The sequence below is a fragment of the Tiliqua scincoides genome, chromosome 7 (assembly GCF_035046505.1).
Source record: "Tiliqua scincoides isolate rTilSci1 chromosome 7, rTilSci1.hap2, whole genome shotgun sequence".
Taxonomy (NCBI): Eukaryota; Metazoa; Chordata; class Lepidosauria; order Squamata; family Scincidae; genus Tiliqua; species Tiliqua scincoides.
Genome location: NC_089827.1, coordinates 65,136,369 through 65,161,623, shown reverse-complemented (window position 1 = coordinate 65,161,623; position 25,255 = coordinate 65,136,369). Strand labels below are relative to the sequence as shown.

Here is a 25,255-nt window from a genome sequence, read left to right as displayed (position 1 = left end):
GTGACAAATTTAAGCTCAGGAGTGCATTGCCAAAAATAGGAGCCTGTCCTACACATTGTTCAGAAATGCCCACACAATCTTAAAGACTGAGAAAACACGAACAGTCTCAAGAAGACCAAACTACAATTCTCAAGAAAACTTCTTCTGCACCAGTGGTGCACCAGGTGACAAGTGGTGTCAGTCGCTCTGGGTGTGGACCACTGATTAAGGGGCCAGCCAAGATGAATACGTGTTAACTCTGGCTGTGTGCATGCCTACTATATATTTTGCTGCTGCTATATATTTTTTACTGTGTATTTCGGCAAAACATTTTCTCCTTGAGTTCCATGGCCAAACTGTGGGTCAAGATTGGGGAACGGGGGAAAGACTCAACTTAGATTTGAATTCAAGTTGGAGGGTGGGATACACATGTGGGAGGTTTTGTTGCCCAGTCCTCCATGCACTCACTGATGCTAGCCCTACTTCCTAGCCCTTGGTTCAAGCGCCCTTCCAAGATTCCATGCACAGCTCAGCATTTCTGCTCTCTCTTGCCATTTCCATGTTCCTCAAGCTTTCTCGTGTCACAATCCCATCTTCCCTCTGTCATTGCAATTTTAGGTGCATTGTATCAGCGTGAAGCGTGACAAGCTTGGTGTCCCAAAATGGCACCCACAGCAAGCACTGAAATTGTCCCCTGTCCAAACAGAGAAGGGGAGATCATAATTTCAAATAGGTTTTTCAACAGGGTGCTCCTTACTCCAAGAGCCCACCCTGGTGCCTTCCTCTACAAGATCCTGTAACAGCTAAGCTGTGTAAAACCGTGTTTTTTGAGGGGGAGGGGGTGTTGGTTTTTGTTTTTTTTTTCTATTTTACTTGAGTGAAGTCAGCTTCTGACTATGATTTGGATAAGGATCTATATGTCAGCACCCTGGACAGTAATGCAAAAACCGAATTCCTTTCCCACTAGTGTTGCTCATTTGCAAAACCTCTGTTTCTGGTAAATGGAAACGCCTTGAATTTTTTCTGCAGGCATTTACCTCTTTTTGGAGGTCCCCTGAAACTGGTGCAAAAACACACCATTAGCTGTGGTGTGGAAATGCACCATCGGTAGAATATGGGAAAGTCCGTGCCTGATGCTCTCCTTCAAGTGGTGCCCAAGACAGATGTCCCCACTTGCCACACCTTAGCTATACCACTGCAGGGTAGTAGCACAGTCTGTGCCCTTGGAGCTCCAGAAAGTTGGCAGAAGTTCCACCTTAAAACGATACAGCTGCAAATTGAGCTGTTGTCTTTTTACCAGTGTGAAATAGTCATTTTCTAGACATTGGTTGAACAGAATTCTTCATTGGTTCTGCTGGTCCAGGTGTCCATTAATTTAAAACAAGAAACAGCAAAGTTGTTGAAAATACACCATATTCTAACAGATAAAGCAGAGTGATCCAGGCAAAAAAGAAAAAGAAACTACTGCTGTCTCAACAATCTGAGGGTTAGGGAGTTTTGTACTGCTGCTGTTATCTCTCAAATTTAAAATAAAACATTGTAAAAGGTCAGAAAGTGCCATATTTAATGCTTAAGCCTACAGCGTTGATGTCAGTGTCTGGAGGCCAAATATAAGTTTCCCAAATAAGGAGACTAGAGTTACACTTTAAAACTTGGGCAGCTACTGGACTGAAATATTGTTGTCAAGAGCAACATGACAAGATCTATTAGGCAATTTGATTTGTGGAAAGCCGCCAGATTGCCCTGCCGTCCATAAACCTTACATGGACACACAGGTTCCAAAACTGCTCATACCCAAGGCAAAGGTAATTCTGTTTGCTTCAGTGGGGGGCAGGCCCAGGTCCATGTTTGATGAAGCTGGTTGGTCCCTAATGAACTGTTTTGGACTGTCAGGGGTCTGGTTCAGAGGCCCACCCAATCATGGACCTGGGCTGCCAGCTACACCACAACGTGTGAATCCATTTATTTTAATTGCTGAATCCAGGTACTTCATTTTTTATCGCCGCATCATGATGGCTACCTCTGGAACCCTATTCAAAAAGGCCGTCTTTGTCAAAATCCTTGAGAGACCAGTCTGTCCTCTCTTCAAGTCTCTTCATTTACAGTGTGCCAGGTAACCAAGCAACCTGTACACAACAGCCACGGTAACCGTAAGCTTGAGTTACCTTCTGAACAAGGCGTTGGCCAAGGTTCTTAAGCCTGAGAGGCACATTCTTAAGAACATAAGAACAGCCCCACTGGATCAGGCCATAGGCCCATCTAGTCCAGCTTCCTGTATCTCACAGCGGCCCACCAAATGCCCCAGGGAGCACACCAGATTCTAAAGAAAGTCTCAACAGGGCCAAGAGTGCACAAGTCACACAGACCAGACTGCCACGACTACTACTTTGCCCTTCTTAATACTCCCACAGACAAACCTTGCTGCTCCTATTCCCATAGCTCTTTATTAAGAAGAGCCCTGCTGGATCAGGCCCATCTAGCCCAGCTTCCTGTATCTCAGAGTGGCCCACCAGATGCCTCAGGGAGCACACGTGACAACAAGAGACCTGCAACGTGGTGCCAATCCCTCGCATTTGGAGGTAGCCTACTTCTAAAAGCACAAGGTAGCACATATCGATCATGGTGTTGCTGCTGATGTAGCTTAACACCTGCACTTAAGAATTCAATGCATTTTTTTGGTACTATCAGCAGGGTAGGTGTGGCCACCTTTGACACAGATGGAAACCAATGAAAAGACAGGACAACCATGCAACCAGCCATGCATTACTTGTATATCCAGAAGCGCTGGTTTTGAACATCTTACTAGGGCTGCCAACCCTGATTGAAGCTATTCCTGGATATCTCTCTCTCTCTCTCTCTCTCTCTCTCTCTCTCTCTCTCACACACACACACACACACACACACACATTAAAACCTAATATCATTAAGCCAAGGAGTCCCTGTTGAAATCTCTGGGTGCGCACTCAAAAGTTACCCCACAATTGATGCTGATTCCAGACAACTCCAGACCAAGCCCAGAGGGTTGCCAACCCTCCTTCCTTACTCACCCCAACATAAAGCATTGGAAAAGAGGGAATTGCAATTGAATGCCTTTACTATCAAATGTGCGCTCTGGTGTACTCTCAGTGATGCATAATTGCATTCAAGATCTGCGGTTTATACTGAAGGAACACAGAACTCTCCTCAGCACTAGAAAGCTCAGGCTGACTTTTAAATTGTTTTAATTAAAAGTACAATACAAACATCCATTTTAACTTAGATGTTTAGCCAATAGACCTTGGAGAAGGTTGTTTGTTGCCTGGAGCAGGTCGCACATGAGTTATCAACTGATGAACTCGTCAGCATTAGAAGAAGGAAATGATTAGTAAGTGCCTGAGGTTGAATAAGCATTTCAGTCCACACCACAACCACCTACTGATATTCTCAAGTCCATCAGTTTCAGGAGTGTCTCTTCAAGGGTGTTGCCAAGTTTCCAGCTGTGTGTAGAGGAAGATAATCGCACATGCAGAAGGAATATATGCATAACTTCTAGATCACAACAAGCCGGAATCAACTGGTCAGTGTTGCACAACGAGGACCTATTATTGGTGTGTCCCCTGCATGCAAAATTTGGAAGCTATTGACTTGGCTTCCAAAGATGTGGAAAGATTTCGGTACCTTTCTTTGTGAAATATGCACTCCAGCACTGATAGAAGGTGCTCACTATGACATCACAACAATCCTGAAAAGTAGGTTAAGAAACAGTGATTTCCCAAGATCAGCCAAGAAAGCTTTTGAGTGGGTATTTGAACCTGAGTTACCCACATCAGGCTGGCAACTGCATTCACTTTTAAAAAGAAATGAAGGACAAAGAATTGGAAACAAACAAACAAGGTTACATCAGCCTTACCTAACTAAGGGCGCAATCCTAACCAGCAGTTATGCCGGCATAGGTGGCCCTGGAAGGCTGCAAATGTGCCATAAAGCACATTTGCGCCTCCGCGAGTGGGAGCCGCGTCGGCACATCCAGATGCGCCGACACATGGAGGAAGGCAGAAGCCTCCGCTGAGGCTCCTGCGCCACCGCTTGTGTCGGCGCAAGCGTGCCAACATAAGCAGCAACGGTAGGCGTGGGGGGCATGGGGAGGGGGCAGGAGGAGCGTTACTGGGCAGGGGAGGGAAGGCCCAGGGGCGGGCACGTGGGAAGCCGAGGTTGGGGCTGGGACCCAGCGGTTATGCCAGATCCCAACCCCCGTCCCCAGGGCTAACGGAGCGGCTTCAAGCCGCTCTGTTCTCCTCGGATTTGCGCCACCTCCGGAGGTGGCACAGGTCCGAGGAGACCCATGGGGCATGCAGACCTTACCCAGGGGTAAGGGGAAGAGCTTCCCCTTGCCCCTGGCTGAGCCGCTGCTCGCTGCAAACCCGTGTTGGATGCAGCACAAGCCTCCTGGCTTGCCTGCTCCAGCGCAGGTTTGGATTGTGCCCTAAGGGTGCAATCCTATTTTGCCCTGGAACAGGCTTGTGTTGTATTCAGTGTGAGATAGGGCTCCACAGTGGCTCAGCTGAAGGTATGGGAAAACTCTTCCCCTTACCCCCAGGTAAGCCACTGCAGCCTCTATGGATCTCCTCGGACTTGCGCCACCTCCTGAGGTGGCGCAAGATCAAGGAGAGCAGAGCAACTTGAAGCTGGGTCAACTGCCAGGTCCCAGCCCCACCTCCCACACCCCACCCACCCCCAGAGCCGCCCACTGCCCATTCTCCCCACCACCACCACCACCACCACCCTGGGAAGAGTCTTTGGAAGAGTCTCAGAAGACACTAGGCTGAAGACCATCACAATTCTCCTTTAGGAAATTAGGTTGCTGTGGTTCTTGGGATAAAGTCCTGCAATGGGCCTATCTTGGAACCACCCACCTACCCACCCACCCTCTGGTGTTGTACTGGGCATTATCACTCCAACCATGCTGAGACTTCAAGGTTGGCCTGGCCAGCTGGACCCTCAGATGGGCAAGGGGCCTTGGTGAATGCCCAACCTCACTGAATCCTGACACCACCTCAGATTACCACCCATGTTAAGAACAAGTTTGCCCTACATTTTTACTGGCCCTGATCCTGTGCCTTTAACAACAGCTAAACATGTAGAAGGGGAGACTTTTCTTGCATATCTCCATGCCAAGAAAAATGCCTCTGTACCAGTTTTTTAAAAAGTTGGCAATCTTATCAACAACTCTAACCTGCCTGTTGTTCTTCAAAGAGGATATCTATGTTTACTTTGAAACTCCACTACCTGGGAAAGGCTTCCATTCCTAAAGTAACAAGGAAAAAGAAGTGCCACTAAGTTTTTGTCTGGAGGGGAAAGGTGTGTGTCTCCTGACTCCCCTTTGTCACAAGGGGTTCCAATGATCTGCTTCTCCTCTTCTCTGGCATCAGTAACAGGGAGACTATCAGAGAGGGGGGAAAGTATGCTCTACTGAGACAGCAAAATGCATTTAAAGATGGCAATTGTTCTTGACAGTAAGGATTCGGAAATGGATTGCACTGGCGCACAGGCTGGCCTGTCTATGAGGCTGATTAAGGTGGTTGCCTCTGGAAGAGGGGCCTTCTAGGCCTTTACCATTCTTCTTCCTTCCACTCCATGAATTCAAAAAGGAACAGGGGAGCAGACAAGAAGAGGAATCATAGAAGATAGGAGAGTGGTGGGATAGAGTGTCAGTCACTATCTAGCCCAGGGGTGCCCAAACCCTGGCCCAGGGGCCACTTGCAGCCCTCAGGGGTTCCCAATCCGGCCCGCGGAAAGCTCCCAGTCTCCAGTGAGCTTCTGACCCTCCGGAGACTTGCTGGAGCCTGTGGTGGCCCGATGCAACTGCTCTCAGTGTGAGGACAACTGTTCGACCTCCCACCTGAGCTGTGGGATGAGGGCTCCCTCCACTACTTGCTGTTTCACATCTGTGATGCAGCAGTGGCAGCCAAGGAAAGGCTGGCCTTGCTTTGTGCCGCCCTGGGTCCCTTTGGGGAGAAGGGCGGGGTATAAATAAAGTTATTATTATTATTATTATTATTATTATTATTATTATTATTATTATTGTGCAAGGCCTTGAGCTACTGCAAGATCTTCATTCATTCATATAAGTTCCCTCTCTAATATATTCTTTTATGTAAATTTATTCCAATTTTAAGTGTAAATTAATTATTTTTCCCTGCCCCCGAACACAGTGTCAGAGAGATGATGTGGCCCTCCTGCCAAAAAGTTTGCACACCCCTGATCTAGCCCACTGTTTGTGGGTTGGAATCCACTAGGTGGGTCGTGAGCCAAATTCAGGTGGGTCCTCATTCATTTCAATTTTTTATTTTGAGTACATTAGACTTGATGCCAACATGGTATGTGACTGCCTTTGGGGAGATCTGTACTTTGAACAGGCTACTATGAATATGCTTTTAACAATGATAGTCAATGGGGCTTACTCCTGGATACGTGTGGATAGGACTGCAGCCTAGGATTGTTAGAAATTTTTCCTGTTTGATGATGTCATTTCCAGGATGACATCACTTACAGGTTAACTACATCACTTCTGGTGGGTCCCAAGAGACTGTCATTCTAAAAAAGTGGGTCCTGGGCTAAAAAGAACCACTGATCTAGCCAACCCTTCTCCTCTCCTTTGCACTTCCTCTTTCACTCTGTTCTGCTTTTCTTTCCATTGTCAGAGGAGGAGGATGAGTGGCAGAGGCCAGCATGTGTCAGGTACTAGGAGGTGCAGGAGTCCTGAGTAGGGCTCTTGTTTCATCAATGCAGAAAAAGGCATATCCTGAATGTTTTTGCTCATGGATTTTATTTAAAAGTTTGACAGCACATTTATTCATTTGCTTTAACAAATTTACCTCCTGTCTTTCTCATCAAGATGTTCCAAGATAATATGTTAATACGCAAGGGCTTTTTCTTCTTTTCAGAAAAGTCCACCATCATCATCTCCTGCTTTCAGTTCTTGATCATGCAACTATTTATATCTCCCCCCCCCCATAGGTCAGTTTCTAAAAGTACTGCTCTAATCAATTTTCTTTGGCACCTTCTCTAATTTCAGGATAGACGACATTGAATCTGCTAAGTGCTGTTGGAATTAGTTATTTGCGGACGGGGTTATGGATGGCATTTACTTTCACATGGCTTGAACATGAGTTCAGTGTGCCTTGGCTTTTAACATACGAAGTCACCCTTTGCCGAGTCAAACCATTAGTCCAGCTGGCGCAGTGTTGTCTGTGCTGATAGGCAGCAGGTCTTCAGGTCCTCTCCTGATTCTGCCACCAGAGATCTTTAATTGCACATGTCTGAGACTAGACCTGGGATTTTCTGCATGCACAGCATACTCCCCACTGCAGATATAAGAACATAAGAAGAGCCCTGTTGGATCAGGCCAAGGCCCATCTAGTCTAGCTTCCTGTATGTCACAGTGGCCAACCAGATGCCTCAGGGAGCACACAAGACAAGAGACCTGCATCCTGGTGCCCTCCCTTGCATCTGGCATTCTGAGGTAGATGACTTCTAAAACCAGGAGGTTGCACATATCCATCAAGGCTTGTGACCTGCAATGGAATTTTCCTCCATAAATTTGTCCAATCCCCTTTTAAAGGCATCCAGGTCAGACGCCATCACCATCCTGTGGTGATGGCATGGTGCACACCTTCTCTGAGTCTCCTCTGGCATTCACCTCCATTTTGCTCCCCCACCTGGAATGGCTCCAGAGGGGAGGGGGAGGGGCCGCTTGCACACTGTGGTGAGGCTCCCTGCAAAACTTAGTGCTTTGCACCCCTTCTAGTTACACCACAGGGCCACACCCCTAGTTTAACCTACCTCATATGGATAATATGGACTGGAAAGCAGAAACACAGCCCTTAGCTGTTAAAGAAAGGGTGGGTTAAAAAACATAATGCATAAAACATTCATTTAGAGCCCAATCCTATGCATGCCTACTCAGAAGTAAGTTCCATTATAGTCAATGGGGCTTACTCCCAGTGTGGATAGGATTCGTTGTTAGTTGTTTGGAGCACAGGTCTCTGTGTGTCTATGACATTCTACGTATGGTGCCAAGTATTGTACAAGCTTGCTGGATGGAGGATACCACCAAAAGATCTACAATTCTTGCAGAAGGCCTCTTGTGCATTTCAGTTACATGACAGGCAGACATTCCACGGGTGAAGTTTTCCTGTTACTTCACCTGCTGACTTTCTCAACAGCATGCATCTGTTAACAGGACGGGCATCCTGCCAGGACATATTTGGCATCCCAACTGTTGGCTAGCCATAGAGATCAGGATGGAACTTGGAGAAGCGGATGGTCTGTCTCCAGGCTATTGTGGCCCAAAGCTGCCAAGGACTTTATAGATGACCTCACATAAAAAGCCCAAACCAAGGATGCCACGTGATAAACACATCCTTGAGAGTTCCCAGTTGCCTTTTCTTATTTTAAACACTGAGAGGAAGTGTGTTGTCACAATACATTCTGAAGACTGCCATCCAAAAGTGCTCTTGCATGCACAGAACCCAAGACTGTGAACTGTGTTTAGTTTTCACCTCTAGATTTATAGTGTTTATGTGGCTCAGGATACAGCTCAGTATGTTTAATTTAATTATCACATCCACTCCTTTTCTCTCCCTGTCCAATAAAATATTTTCCTAGTAGATTATTTTCCATTCCTAATTTTTATACGCCCACATATTATTCTGGGTATGCCAGAAGAATGGTTTGTATATTTACTTTTTTAGTTTTTAAGAGGAGAGTCATCATAAACTTCATTGTCCGCATATTTACAGCTGTGCCTACTAAAAATCATATTAAATAAATGGCTACATGGGAAAATGTAGAAAACTGCCAAAAGTTTGAAGCTTTGCTCAGATCACATGTAGACTTCACAATTTTTTCTAGGCCTACTGTGTACAGTTGTGCTTATACTCTCTGGCCCTAGGAAGATGAACAGAGCTGTTAACAGCTGTTCTCACCCAGCAATTTGTCATTTGAAACTGGCTGATGCTCTGTGTTAAATTTAAGCCCGACTGACAAAATCGTCCAGCATTATCGCCTTGTCCCACTTTCCAAGTACAAGAATGGATCTTTCTTGCAACTAAACATACAGCCTAATCTGAATATGATCGGGCTGCACGGGAGGAACCCATGTACCACCGGCACAAGCTGTTGCAAAAGTGCCGTAAAGCACTCTGTGATCACGTTTGTAGCTGGTCCACCGGTGGGAAGGCCGGAGTCTTCCTATGCATGCCAGTGGTCGTCAGGATGCCTGCTGGACCAGGTAAGTCCAGCGCAAGGGTGGGGGAGAGTGAGGAGGAGGCGGAATGGGGAGGAGATGAAGCAGGGTAGGTGGATCGGGCCCAGGAGGGGGTGGGATAACCGGCATGTACCATATGCTACCCTCAGGACTGATCTGCCTGCAGACTTGCCCCAGCAATATCGCTGGTGCAGGTTCAAGTTGACCTGTTTCAGCTGCTGGGACTTACCCTAGGACAAGGGAACGAATGTCACCCCAAGGACAATGTCACTCCAGCAGCCAGTATATCCCTGTAAGGTACAACAGTGCCAGTGCTAGTGCTGCTGCATTGATGCACGGGAATTTTAGTTAGGGTTGGGCTGTTGATCTCTCAGGTATTTGTCTTGAGACCACGTAAGGACGGATGTTCTGGTACATGCATATTTGCTTATTTTCCATAATTCTGTGTCACATGAACATGTGAAGCTGCCTCTTGCAGACAGATCACTGGCTGCTCTCTTCCAGTTCTGTATACCCTAATAGGTAGTCACTCTCCCTGGTTCAAGGCTGGGCTTTTTCCCAGGCCTGCTTCCAGACATTCCTAACTGAAGATGCCATGTAAACCTCCTTCTCTATGTAAAGCGCACATTCTCCATAGCCTCCTGCTTTTGCTCAGCACTCTTGTCCGAAGGAAACGTGGCTCTGTGTGCCATCTTCAAAAAGCCACAAACCTTTCAAAGAGGCTGGGAGTTGCTCTTTAAAACCTGGGCCGCCACATTCTCTTGAGGACCAGTGTGCTGGCAAAGGACCAATCAGAACACCGCACACTCTATCTTACCTCTCCCACACTTGGCTAAGACTTGAAAGAGTTTGAAGCAGGCTTTAAAAATAGTAGGTTTCTTTTACACAGGGTGACACATTAAATCTGGATTTACAAATACAGATTACTATAAAATTTTCATCGGCCGGCTTGTTTCCTCTCCATGTGCAGTATTACAAAGCTAAATAGGAACACAGAACATGATGTCTCCTTTTAAACCTGCCACAATACAACAGTGAGGTGTGCAGTTAGTTACCAACAAAAAACCTGTACCTAGATGGGTCTGAAAGCAGATGGCAATCCATTTACTTTTTATTAATTTATAAATAAATAAATAAATAAATAAACACACACAAACATACAAACATATAACATACATTTAGGAGTGCTAAATACCATATACCATTACTAATTAATCATACTATATCTCCTACTCTACTTACTCATCTATTTCTACCTCTTATTGATTTATCCATTTATTTATATAATATACAATAAATTTTTCCCTAATTCCCTATACTATATTTTCTAAATATTCACTTTCTACCAAGCGTAAACTAACTTCGATTGCTCATTAATATTAAAACAAAATAATCTAATTACCAAAATTATCACCTCAGCTATTTCAACTCCAATCTAATTCTCCAATCTAATTACACTTTTTTCTTTGACATAATAACCACATATAAAACAATTCTTCTACACATTTACATTTCCAGCTATATTTTTTAAAATACATTCTAATTCATATTTATCAATTTCATACATATTTTTTTCTTCAAATAAATTTGAACCATTGTTATTAGCTGAATAAATCCTCCAATTTTCATTAACCCTCAGATTACCCCTCAGGGTTCTCTTTCTTTCTTACTTTCCATTTTTTCTCCTGTAATATCTTTAATAATTTATCTCTATAACAGAATCTGATTGATCTACACTTTCTTATATAGGGTGTGTTCATTCTTCCAGTTAACTGGGATATATTTTCTCCTTCTTGTTCCAACAAATTTTGTGATTTGGGCACTCCTGTTACTCTATCCATCATATCTTTCTTGATCTCCATCAGCGCCTCTTCTTCGTCCTGTTGATCATCCTGTTGATTTTCCTCCTTGTTCGCTTTTTCACTCCCTTGTTTATCTTCTGCTTGTTTCTTCACATCTTCCAATTGTTCCTTACAGACATCTATCTGTTGGGAAAGAGTCTCCAGACTGGCTTGAATCTGCAAGGACCAATTCAGCTGTTGTCGCTCCATAACAAGCAATCTCTCCATATTAATCAAGATTTTCTATATCCACATTTCTGGAACAGAGTCCATTTTGCAATTTCTCTCTAGTCCACTAGATGTCCACAACATTTTATTCTCCTCACTTCTACCACATCATTACGACTCTGCCATCTGCATTCCTTACATACCTCTTGCAGATAACAGTCCAGTGCGGTTAACGGAAAGAAAAATGAAACGAAAGAAAACAGTCTCACCGTCTCTGGTGCAGAGAAAACAAAGCTCTTTCAAATCTAATGAGAATTATATTTATATCCAATTATGTCCAAGAATAATTCTGGATTTTAGTTCACACCCAAGTTATAGTTGTAATTATAATCCACCACCAATTTATTCCACGACAGAGAAAAAGAGCACTTTCAACCTCCTTAAAAAGTCTCTCGCTAACGTCTCCAATATATCCAGGGCTTTTAGCCAAATCAGTCAATCAGAGTCAGGGACAATACTAACACTTGCTTATCTTAAATGTCCAGCTTAAACTTTACACTTCACGCTTTTTCCCCCCTCCATATGGCATCTCAGCACGGAGCCAGCAGCTTGATTGCAGATCACTGCACCTCCCCAATACTTTCACAAACAGTTAGATTCCTCTGAGAAGAAAGACCCCCCTCCCAAGTTTCAGTTTCACATATACCTGCACCAATGAAGATCTTGTCTCTCCTAACAAAGATCTTCAGGTCCTCTTCAGACCTGCAGTATTTGGGGGAAAACAAACTGTCTCCCAGGAGCTCCTGGGGACATGTCTGTTCATCCACTGTTGGCTCCTCCTCCTCTGGCAATCCATTTTCATGGGATCTGTGAGTTGGAGAAGATGAAAGGTGGGAAACCCTTAAAACAGAGAGATCATAGAGCAATGCAGATCATATAGGACTATGACCTCTTGAGATGCCAGTTATATTTTGCCCAGGAAGAGCAATGTGCATATCATATATCCAAATACATTTCCCTTTTGAAGAATAAGAGAAATGATGCAAGAACTCCAATTAAAGGCACAATCCTAATCCATGTTCCAGCACCGACATAAGGGCAATGTAGCTCCTAGGTACATTGTAGATACCCTAGGTAGATCTAGATCTATCTACCTAGATACCTTAGGTACCGGGTAGATGGGACTCGTTAGCCTGGGAAGGCAGCTCATCTGTGAGAAGGAAAACTCTGATCCCAAACCTCCGCTGGCTTGCGGCTACATCCAGTTATGGAAAAGGCTTCAGGAGTCAACCTCAAGGCAAAATCCAGAGGCAGTTCATGGCTGAACACAGTCACGTTCTGGCAACTCCTGCGACGCCGCTGGAACCAACCGTATTGGCTTCTGTCTTTCCACTGGACCATCTCAGCGACGTGGAGAGGGGGGATTTGCTGCATGGGTAACAGTCTATCCTCCATATCTACTTTACCCAGGGTTCGAGCACTGGAGAGGACAATGTTCCAGAACACTATTCAGAGTGCGATACCATAGTCTTCCGAGACTGAAGGATGCCAACAAGAGCTCCTAGGTAAGGAAATAAACATTCCCTTGCTTTGAGGTGACCTCCATGAGTGTCCCCCAACTGCAGGATGCAGCACACATCCCATTGGCACAGCTATGACAGTGCTGGAAAACGGGTTAGGATTTGGACCTAAATTAGCTAAAGTTTCTCTTTAGCTCTACAATTATTTTTGTAATGGTAAAACACCCACCACTAGGCATCATCCTTCCCCCCTTTTTTTGTAGAGAATCTTTTTTTTGTATCATGTCCCTGTTGTGGTGGGATCAAAAATCTATTCTCCATGATGTAGTAATTATTCCTATACAACCAGTTCTCATTAACCGCTGGGGTAAGGTTCCTAAAAACCCCAGCAGTTAGTGAATCTACGGATAGTGAACCATTGATCCAATGGGATCAATGGGGTTAGTGGGAGGGGTTAGGGAGGGAAAGCTTACCTGCAGGCAGAGGAGAACCTCAATTTCCAGTGGTGACCAGTAACAGAGACCCTCAGGAAGCCAGCAGAGACTATTGCAAGACATCAGAGATGTTAGGAAGGCAGCAGAGACCTTCCAAAATGGCACCCACAACTAGCGCAGAGCCCTTTAAAATATCCTGGTGGACACCATTTTGAAGGTCAGTACTGGCTTCCTGAATGCAGCAGAGTCCTTCTGAAGGCAGCAGAGACTGTGGATAGCTGAGAGCACACAATGAACAAAGCGAGGTGCGTGTCAATCCTGCTCCCTGCAGATAAACTAATCCACAGGGTGCCAATCTGCAGGTAGCAAGAACTGACTGTATTTTAATCCATTCCTCTCCATTCCCCAAGGACCTCCGGGCTGCATAGGGAGTGCCCCCCCCTCACACAATAAGGTAGGTTAAGTCAAGAGAAAGCAAGTTTTCCAAGGGAGCTTCATGGCAGAGCAGAGACCAGAGTTTTGTTACTCAGACAGCCCAATCCTAACTTGCACTGGAGCAGGAAGGCCAGCAGGCATGTGCTGCATCCAGCACAAATTTGGGGCTAAAAGCATCACAGCACAAGGCAAGGGGAAAATTTTCCCCTTACCCTGTATTGCACTGCACTGTCCCCAATGGGTCTACTTGGATCTGCGCCACCAGCCAGGGGCCACGCCATGCTGCCCGGGAACAGGGTCAGGATCCGGCATAACTGCCAGATCCTGGCGCTGCTTCCCACTCCCTGCCTACCCACCCTGTCCCGGGAATGCCGCCCTCCCCCACCCCAAAACGCCTCTTCCCTGCCCTCCCCACGCCCCCCCCAGACCCCTGTTGGTCAAGCTCGACTGACACAAACTTAACCCCACCAGGCCTGGATCCGGTGTAGGGAGGCCAGCACAACTCCTTGTGCTGGCCTCCCTGACTCCTAAGTCAGTGTAAATGTGCCTTATGGCACATTTGTGACACCCCCAGGTTGGCGCAAGTGACTTGCGGGGGTTAGGATTGCGCCCCAACAATCTAACTAGTCCATCATGCTGACTCAAATCCAAACTAGCTCCTCTGCATGGGTTCATCATGTGAAAGTGCTATGGAAAAGTCATCACACTGCTACTCTGTCACGGAAGGTAAGAATAGTGTGGACAGTACATCCAAAAAAACGAATGTAAGAACTAGGCCAAAGCTATTTGAGATGTGCATTTCAACAAGCCTCTATTCTTCGTTATCTTGCTAGCTACCGTGGATCAGTTCCTCCATCACTGCTCTCACTTTCAGCCATACAAAGTAAGCTTTCTTGCAAACAAATCAGTAAAAGGAAAATGGGTTAACAGACCCGGAAATCCCCATTCCCACAATACTCAGATACCTAGTTTTGGAAACTGTACTCTTTCTACTTGCTAGAATTCAGCTGGGAAGGGGAAAGAAGCTCTTGCAGCTTGACTTTTCAATGCACTTCATTGACTGGCCATGTGCTTTCTATATCTCTGCGCCCATTCTTTAAAACATGAATTTGCCACCTTGAGGATTGGGAGTGCACATGGCTGCTGTTGACACGTTAGCAAACAAATGCACAGTCCCCAATCACGCAACAGGCACATCGTCTCATTTGGCCTTTGGAATGCACGTGCCTGTCTTCATCCAAAGAGAACGTGTTTATTGCCAGTCCTTCGGAAGAATTTGGCTTAACTAACTTCCGTATTGATCCCAAGGAAAATGTGTAGAAAAGGTGTTCAGCGACAGCCATCAAACCCTATCATTTATGAATCAAACTTCTGTTTCAGCTACTCTTTGGAGTTCAGGGAGTTGGCCGATGTAACTGAGACAGGAATTTGGCCCAAATAATCTCCATTCTACTATCACAAGTTTTTAACATACTCAGCATTGCAACAGCATCTGCTCAAAGGGCAGAGTGCATTGGGTGCAAATGTTGTCCCTGCCAGATAAGCTGCCATAATTTATTCAATCCTGCAGTTGTGGGAAGGGTAGGGAACAGAGTCTGCTCTGTGGCTTGTACTCTAGCCTTTCTGATGATAGCATGGGAAAAGGTAATTTCTGCTCCAAAAATGAAGCTTCTGCAGTTGCTCTTTAAGGGACTCTGACTCTCCATAATTACCTTCAAGCTGGGTTACATCCAGCATACGTACATCTGGTGTGGTGTTAAATTTTGAAGTACAGGAATTCATCATGACAACCCCCATAGCCACACCCCACTTGAACACCAAAAGAAATCATCTTAAAATGTCTTAAGAGTTAGTCTCCTGCTTCTATTGGTCGCGTCTGATCATCTGATTTGGCTCAATGTGGGTCCACTGATCCATAATGAGCCCCGATCAGGGGCGACCTATACCTTTCCAAATACAACTGGAGCAGAGCTCCGTTCATGTCCGGAGGGCATTCTGAGGGCCAGGGAGGCCGAGCATGGCCTCTGCAGCCCTCAGAATGAAGGCCTTGAGGCCTTTGAACATCACTTTCAATTCTGGGCAGGAACCAGAATTGACATTTAAAGGCCTTATAAGGTCAGTTAAGGTTGGGGAGAGCTCTAGTCACAGTTGGTGAGGGCTATCCCAGCCCTCCAAAGGCCTTATAAGGCCTTTAAATGTCACTTCCAGTTTCCACCGAGAACTGGAAGTGATGTTCTAAGGCCTCCCCAAGGCCTTGGAAGTCATACTGAGGGACATGTGTGGCCTCCCCAGCCCTCAGAATGCCCTCTGGACATTACCAGAGTTCTACTCTAGTCACGTTCAGAGGGTTAAAGGTGCCAAATCCGCGGACTTCATTATCCACAGATTTCAGTATTTGCAGGGGATCTGGGAATAGACCCCCTGAGGATACTGAGGCACCACCTGTACTTTGAAATGCAGAGTCCAATCCTTTCTCTCCCTCCCTTCCTCCCCAGTAGTGCAGCCAAAAACAGGTGCACTGTATCAGTTGGGGGGGGGGGAATTTAAATCCCCTTAAACCTCTGTAAGCCTCCCAACCAGTAGTGTATCTCCGTGAACCTGCACCAGCTATGATCCAAAGAGAGAAAGGGTGCAAGGAGGTTGCTGAAAAGAGGGATAGGATCTGGCATGCACCATTGCCACCACATGCACCCCCTCCTGCAGCCTCCCCACACCCAGTCATGCCCCCTCCCTGCCCCACCACTACCTTACCTGCTCTGGAAGGTGGCTGGTAATACGCTGGTGGACTGGGAGTGCTACTGCCTCATATGCCTGTGCTCCCAAAATGACCACTGATGGTCACTTTTTGTTGAAAAGCAATGTATAAGTATGATTATTATTGTTTAAAATTTTGCAAATAAATGTAAAAGGTATATTGGAGTGCCATTCTATGTGCGTTTATTCAGAAGTTTTACTTACATCCACCCTCTGAGTCTTCTGGGAACACTCATCCAGTGAAATGAAGTAAGCAAGCTTTCACTCCCTTCACCTTGGGGGGCATGATTGCCTCACCTTCTCCCAACCTCCATCCATCCTCTTCAGTCCTATTTCCTACCATCCATCAGTATCTGGGGACAGGGCAAACTGGTCAATATGCCCCTAGGCAAATGTCTCAGTTTTCCTCTGTTAAGTCCAAAGCACCTTTTCAGCTCAGTTCCTTTGAAAAAGAATTTCAAAGGCAACCGCTGAGCGCTCCTGCTAAGGATATCCTTGCTTCTGCTGTAGCAGAAGACTTGGTGCTACACTTGGCCCCCAGCTCCTCTTCCTTGGTTACATCATAACACAAAAGACCTCAGACTATTTTCACAAATGCCCTCAAGAACACCTTTTTAGACTGGAATTGATCTAAATTACATGGAGAGGCAGGGGAGGTGGGACAATAATCAAAGATATCTGAAACCCAGATGGCACATACTGAGCATAACACAACACATGTTTCTCTCACAAAAATTCTGACAAATTAGTTGTAAAACATCACCACTAAAGAGTCTGTATTCAAATGCATGTTACATTTGTCTAACATTAGAGGAAATCCCCAAATGCATCAAGAAACAAAAATCCCCAACTATCAAAATTTTAAAGGCAACCTGTTTCACATTTTCCCAAATGTGCATAAAGGAGTTTGGATTTGTACAATCAAGTGTGACTGCAGCCCTCATGCAAGAAGCTAATTGTGCAATATGCCCAGAGTGTTTCTTACAGAGGCATTTTACCCAGTCCAGTCAATTTATTTATTATTTTTTTATTTTTCTCAACAACGCTGTAAGGTAGGTGAGGCTTAGAGAAAGTGACTGGCCCAAGGTCACCCAGGAAGTTTTGTGACTGAGGGGGGATTTGAACCTGGATCATCCAGGTCTAAGTCTACCTCCCAAACCACTACACCACTCAGTCTTGTGCCTGGTTTTGGTTGCCACAGCTCAAGAAAGATATAGTGGAACTGGAAAAGGTGCAGAAGAGAGCAAACAAAATGACTATTGGGCTGGGGCACCTCCCTCCTATGGCATTTGAGGCTCTTCAGTCTAGAAAAAAGGCGCCTGAGGGGGGACAGGATTAAGATATATAAAATCATGCATGGGACGGATAGAGTGGATAGAGGGATGTTCTTTTCTCTCTTGCACAACATCAGAACCATGGTGGTGGTGAAGTTAGAATAGACAAAAGAAAATATTTTCTCAGTAATTAATCTGTGGATCTCCTTGCCTCAGGATGTGATAACGGCACCTGACCTAGATGCCTTTAAAAGGGGACTGGACAGATCAATGGAGGAAAAGTCCATTACAGGTTACAAGCCGTGAAGGGTGTGTACAACCTCCTGGTTTTAGAAGTAGGCTACCTCAGAATTCCAGGTGCAAGGGAGTGGCACAGGATTCAGGTCTCTTGTATTCAGAGCTCCCTAAGGCATCTAGTGGGCCACTGTGAGATACAAGAACTTGACTTAGATGGGCTTTGGCCTGATCCAGCAGGGCTCTTCTTATGTACTTAGAGGCATGGAAAAACAATCACATTTTGCCTGATAGAAGAAGAGGAATTATCACTCCTTTGGTGTAAGGAACTGAGATACCACATTCCTGCAACCCTCCCATGGTGAAGGAGATCCCTGCCCTTTGCAGATGTGTAGGATTGGAGTGGCCTCATTCCCACTTAGTGCTAAAGGTACAGTGTATTCTAGTATAAATAAAAGTAGGGATAGTAGCAGACCCCTGCATCTAAGAGAGAAAAGACTTACAAGGGACTAGATGAGACAGTGGTCCTGGTAAGAGTCATGTGATGTGGCAGAAAGGACAAACAATGGAAATAATGACACAGACACCTGGCAGTCTCGTTGGTCATGGATGAGCAAAAGCACAGTCGCACAACTCCACAGACAATCAATCAGTAAAACCCAGAAGGACTATAGAACTAGAACCATTGGGGACAAACCACGAGAGTGGAGATTTCAATTAAACATCAGGAAAAAATTCCTGACAGTCAGGGCAGTTCAGCAGTGGAACAGATTGCCGAGAGAGGTGGTAGACTCTCTCTCACTAGAAATACTCAAGCAGAGGCTCGACAAGCACCTGTTGGAGATACTCCAAGAAGATTTCCTGCCTAAGGAAGAGGGTTGACTAGATGACCTATTAGGCCCGTTCCAACTCTATGATTCTGCTCTATGAAAAACCAGGAACATGTGCCAACTACAGTGCCTAGAGAAATGTGATTCTCCCACCAACAGTGGCATCGCTGGGGCGGGGGTGCAGGGGATGCTGACTGCACCCGGTGACACGCACAGGTATGTGTGTGACACAACTACTGGCCAAAATTTTTAAAATCTTGGTATTTTTGAAAAATACCATCGCATAATTCGATGCATAATTTCATGCAGAATGCAATGAAATAAATCACATTGAAATAACTCTATTCTGTCAAAAGTTATAGCCAAAAAACCAGAGGGGCGGGGCAATGGTGCATCACCGCCTGGAGTGTTGCCCTGCCCACTGCATGGGAGGAGGTCCATTGTGGGGGTGACACTCCGACCTCCTGCACCAAGTGATGCAGACCCTAGTGACATTGCTACCCACCAAACAGCACTCTCATTGCTGACCCTACTACCATTTAGAATGAAACTGTGCAACTATCTGACTACCATGGCCCTCTTGATGCACTTCCCCCTGCCTCTTTTCAAATTTCCTGACTGCGTGTGTTTCTGGTGGTGGGGTGCTGGTGATGATGATGGCAACGATGGTCTGCAGAAGGTATACACGACTTGGGGCACAATCCTAACCAGGTCTACTCAGAAGTAAGTCCTATTTTGTTCAATGGGGCTTACTCTCCGGAAAGTGTGGTTAGGATTGCAGCCTTACTTTATAAAGATTGTCTCCAGGAGCAAGGAGAACAGTCAGGATTTGTGTTTCTCCATGTTGTTTGGCATCAAGAGGACACACCTTTTGCTCCTTGCCCTGGGAAACTGAGAAGTTGAGGGACCTTGGTCTAAGTTGACATGTGGTAAGCCTAAGAACACACATTTGTGCTGATGTAAGAAGCTTGGGGAAATATTGCACATCTCTCACAACAGCCAGTAGAAAGTCCTCCACATTCCATCAGAGGTACCCGCTGCCTCTGAATTACCTTCATGCCTCTGTCTTCGCTCATGAACTGGAAGCCTCAGTTTTTGCTTAGCGACAGAATTCTATTAATGATTAGGGTTGTCACTCATGACTCCCATGCAGTTAATAGCTGCACCACAGGACAGGCAGAAATTCAACAAATGTATTCCCTGTACTGGCAAGAAAAGCTGCACCTGTTGAATCTCTGCCTGTCACACAGCTGTCTAAGGGTGTCATAGGAAAAAAGGGCAAACCTATCATCACACAGTGTATTCTAAAATTAGAATAGTCTCCAAGAAAAAAAAAACACCCAATTCTTTGCAATGGAAACTAGCCTCAAGGAAAACTGGATGCCATTCAGCAGGAGCTCAGTCTTGCTTGTAGCGCCTAATCTTTTGAATGTCTCTACAAGGCTTCACCATCTGAAAATAAAGAATTAAAGCAGAAAAATCTTGTTCCTGTGAAGATAAAGAGCAACACTGAACATGGTGATGACAACCCTGCCCAGAATTCTGTATCCAGGAGGAGGAATTGTTCTCAAGCAAGTCTCTCATGGATGCCTTCCATGAGAGAATCCTATTGCTACTTCTGAGGCAGGCTGCCTCAAATACCAATTGCAGGGGAGCAATTGAAGGAGAGAAGAATGGCTTCCTCTTCTTTTGTGGGCTTTCCTAAAGCAGCTGGTGGGCCACTGTGGGAAACAGAATGCTGGTTTAATGCTGGGGTTACTGAGCTTAATAGGGGTTACTCCCAAGTAAATGCCCATGAGATTCCAGACTTTATCTGAAACAAATGGGTGTATTTGATCAATTGTTATTTCAAAATCCTGCCTTTCTCCCTTGGGGACTTAAGGTGGCTTACAATATAATCAAGTCAAGACAAAAATGTTGTAAAAACACAACAGCACTTAAAATACCCAGAGGCATAAGCAACAAAAAGGAGAATGTAACAAATATAATCTTTCCAAGAATGGAAAGATCCTGGAACAGATTATTTTAAGAGGAATGTCTGTGAGTGCTTGGGAAAGGGGGCAGTTTCTAGGACCCAGTATGGTTTTGTCAAGAATAAATCATGCCAGATGAATCTCATTTCCTTCTTAGACAAGAGTGACTAACCTGATAGATAGTAGGAATGGATGGATGTAATGTAACTAGATTTCAGCAAAGCATTTGACAAAGTTTCTGCTGATATCCTTGAGGTATCAAGTGGGCTGCCACAGGTTTCTGCCTTGTGCTCTCCAACATTTTTATAAATCACCTGGATGAGGGGGTATTATTATTATTAATTATTAACAGTATTTATATACCGCTTTTCAACTAAAAGTTCACAAAGCGGTTTACAGAGAAAAATAAAATAACATAACTAAATGGCTCCCTGTCCCAAAAGGGCTCACAATCTAAAAAGATACAAATGAATACCAGCAGACAGCCACTAGAACAGACAGTGCTGGGGTGAGGTGGGCCAGTTACTCTCCCCCTGCTAAAAAAAGGAGCACCCACTTGAAAAAGTGCCTCTTACCCAATTAGCAGGGTAGAGGAAATGCTTACCAAATCTGCATATGACACAAAGCTATGGGCAATAGAAGACCTAACTGGAATTCAAAACAAACTTGACAGGCTTGGTCATCGGGTCCATATGAAGGAGACAGAGTTCAGCAGAGACAAATGTAAAGTACTGCATGTAGGTACAAAAAAATTACAGACACAAGTACAGGATTGCTTGGCAGTGCATGCGAAAAAGGTCTAGGTGCCTAGTTGATCACAAGCTGAACATCATCAGAGACACAGGCCCAAATCCTAACCAACTTTTCCGCACTGACACAACTGTGCCAATGGGGCATGAGCTGCATCTTGCAGTTGGGTAACAGTCATGAAGGCCTCTTCAAGGTAAAGGAATGTTTGTTCCCTTACCTCAGAGCTGCATTGCCTCAATGCTGGAAAGTTGCCTCAATGCTCAAAGTCTGAAAAAGAAGAGGTGAAGAACCATCAGAAATGGATAGCAGAAAATTGTTTCTGGCCAGTTTTTCAGTTTTAGATTTTTATTTACTCATAATAACCTGTCATGTGAAATTTAACTACAGCTCCTAGTAGTTATACAGCTCCGGAATCCCTGAAAAATAATTTCTCCATCAGGCAAGAAATTTTGGTTTTTAAACACAGCCACTTAATTATCTTAAAACATTGTGTTCTCTCTCTCTCTCTCTGTGTGTGTGTGTGTGTGTGTGTGTGTGTGTGTGTGTGTGTGAGAGAGAGAGAGAGAGAGAGAGAGAGAGAGAGAGCGAGCGCGCGCACTTAATGATTTGGCTGAAATCCAGAAAGAATGGTGCCTTCTTGTTCTGAACTGACAGCAAAATTAGATTTGCAGGGTGAGTCTTGGCTCTTGTACAACTATGCCCGGGAGAACTACCCATGTACAATAAAATGCAAGCAGAAGACAGATGCTAACATTTATTATGGAGGCTTGAAAGCAAAATTTTGTCTTTAGAGTTTGTAAAACATTATCACTGCATTCATCTGAAAGCGTGTTAAGGCAGGGGCTTGCCACAGTCCCAGCTGAGTGTAGGAAGCAATATCAAGGACAAAATGGGATCTTTCTTCCAGGTGGTTTTTCTTTATCTGCCACTGTCATCACTCCTTAGGAAACGAACATCTGGACAAGCCCCCAGCTGTGGAATGCTTTCCAAAGGAATATTTGTCTGAGGTAGCATAGATCATTTCAGTAAGTGCTGTGCCAAGAAGACTGATATAGAGTCAAATCAGATCCACTTTTCCTGTGGCAGGGAGGCAGTCACTGAGGCCTTCTCAAGGTATGACAACATGTGTTCCCTTACCTCAGGGTTGCATTGAGGCTGCACCAGTGCTGGAAAGTTGGATTGGCCCATAATGAATAACACAGTCTAGAATGAAACAGGAAAATGGGGATGAGATGGGGTAGCCCAGCCTTCAGAGGACATCTCTCCCCACACACATTTGAATGGGAACCTCCATTTCCATTCTTGACACTTTGCAGATTGTGGACTAAAAGAAATTGCATTAATACAAATCTAACTTTAGCCTCATGAACTTTTGTCTCATTGATTAATCTGATTCATTGTGTAGAAATGCGATATCAACCTTTGGTGTTTGGGTGGAGATACAATATAAACAGCAAACAAATTTCTGCTTTTAATGATCAGAATGAAATATGTACAGTATTTGAAATATATACTACAGCATATATATTCTTTACCAGGATAGCTAGTAAAAAAAAATGAACAAACTATATTTACCTGTTCCACTATGTTCCACCTATGATATGGCAATAAAGCAACATGAATTTTTAAAATTCCAATACATGCTCAACCCTGTACTTATCTCAGTGCCAAAAGTCAGTCGAGATCTTTTTTTAAGTCTGTAAATGTTTAAACTCTGTATCTTCGGAGTCTAGAGAAAAAAAAAAAAGCTTGATGATAGTGGCACCAAGACAAATGTTGCTTCACTCATATTGCAATAAAAACTTGTAGGGTTTACAGATTTGTTTGACTATAGAGGGTTCTAAATCTTCATTACATCATTGTTGCATATTGGATTATGTGTAGTATCTCTATACTGAAGCCACATTTGTTCAGTCATGGTCGGGAGAATGCAGCACACCCAACTCATATGCAGACTTGCATCTCAAAGCTGTGACTTTCCCTATGAACATTAGGCTCTATGCTCTCTCTGAGCAGACCCAATCCTCTTCACTGCCCGGGGAAAGAAAGAGAGGTAAGGTGAGCAACTAGTCAGAAAGGTGGTGGTTGCACCTGCCTTTCGTGCTCCTTGCAAGATGCGCCACAGATGGCTTCCTTGGGCACTCAGGAAGACCTATGTTTGTCTACTTAGAAGTAGTCAGTTTTTGTTATCCACTAGGGTTAGGTTCCCAGAACACCTAATGGATACCAAATTAGCAGATACTGAATCACTGAGCCTATGGGAAAAATGGGGTTAGGTTCAAGGGGACCCTCTTCACCCTACACTCTATGAACTTTATGAACCTGAACCTTAACTTGAAATCTATGGGGCTGGGTGATAGCAAGGGCTCATCTATATCTCCAACCAGGGCCCCTCAGGAATCTTTTAAGTTTCTCTCTAAAATCCTTCCATTGCAAAAAAATCAGCATCATTGTATTTAGCTGTAGCCCCACAGATGTTCCTGAGTTCCTAGGTAAGTTTATCCACAAGTCAAAGAGATACTGTAGCAGGCCAGCTTTGACACTGTGTCAAGGAGTGTCATATATGCATTATTTGGCCTGGTGCATATGGCTTGTGGCAGTAACACCCCCACATCCAGCACAGGCAGCGAGTGCGGGTGAGAATGGAAAGTGTAAGATCCCAGGAAATTTCTGGACCTCCTCCTTTGGCTGTTGGGCCTGGGTACAAATAATCCCCTTTACTTCCCCATGGGCCCTGTCTCCAACATCGAAGGCTTCCTTCTCTGTGCTGGATATCCCTTGATGTGTTGAAGGTTGCTAGCCCAACAATGATGTCTCAAAGTTCAGTATGGGGAGGGGGGTTTGCTTCACCCTTCTTCACTGGTTTCTTGGCTCCTTCCTTGGGCTTGACCCAGCCCCAGGACAGCCTGCAGGTACTTCCAGGGACCTCTTTTCATTGGTCTCAGATCATTGCCAGGGTTGTGAAGGTTCAGCTGGAGCACCCAAGATGGTGCCACAATTCTGGAAGTGGATACAAATGTGCCTGATGACTCTCCACAGGCTAATACCAATGCTGGTTTGATGTGGCACCAGCACAGTATTTGCTGATAATGAGAACAAAGAGAGATAGAGCCCAATCCTATCCAACTTTCCAGCACTGGTTGGCAATCTTCAGTCTCGAAAGACTATGGTATAAGCCTACAGCACCCGGTATTCCCAGGCGGTCTCCCATCCAAGTACTAACCGGGCCTGACCCTGCTTAGCTTCCAAGATCAGATGAGATCAGGAGATAGTGTTCAGTATAGGGAGATGGTTGGCAACCTTCAGTCTCGACAGACTATGGTATAAGCCTACAGCACCCGGTATTCCCAGGCGGTCTCCCATCCAAGTACTAACCAGGCCTGACCCTGCTTAGCTTCCAAGATCAGACGAGATTGGGCATGTGCAGGGTAACAGTTGCTGTCTGGTGCAGCCCCAATGCAAAGGAACAAATGTTCCCATACCTTGAAAAGGCCTCTGTTACAGCCTTCCCACCACAGGAAGCAGCGCACTCCCATTAGCACAGCTACTGGAAAATTGGATAGCATTTGGCCCATAGGTGGCAAGTCTACACCTCACAGGTAAGTCAATTTGCATATTAAGAGAACTGACTGCAACTCCCATTTCTTCAATGGGGCTTCCTCTCAGGAAAGTGTGCATAGGATTGCAGCCAGACAGCCCAATCCTATCCACTTTCCTGGGAGCAAGCCCCATTGACTCCAATGGGACTTACTTCTGAGTAGACATGCATAGGATTGGGCTGTCAGAGTCCAAACCTATGCCTGTCTACTCAGTAGT

The 25,255-nt window shown here is 45.1% G+C and overlaps 2 pseudogenes; both read right to left on the bottom strand.

Moving 5' to 3' along the window:
• Positions 1-24,613: 24,613 nt before the first annotated feature.
• On the bottom strand, positions 24,614-24,736 carry LOC136657669 (5S ribosomal RNA; annotated as a pseudogene).
• Positions 24,737-24,765: 29 nt separating this feature from the next.
• Positions 24,766-24,882, bottom strand: LOC136657788 (5S ribosomal RNA; annotated as a pseudogene).
• Between the last annotated feature and the right edge of the window lie 373 nt (positions 24,883-25,255).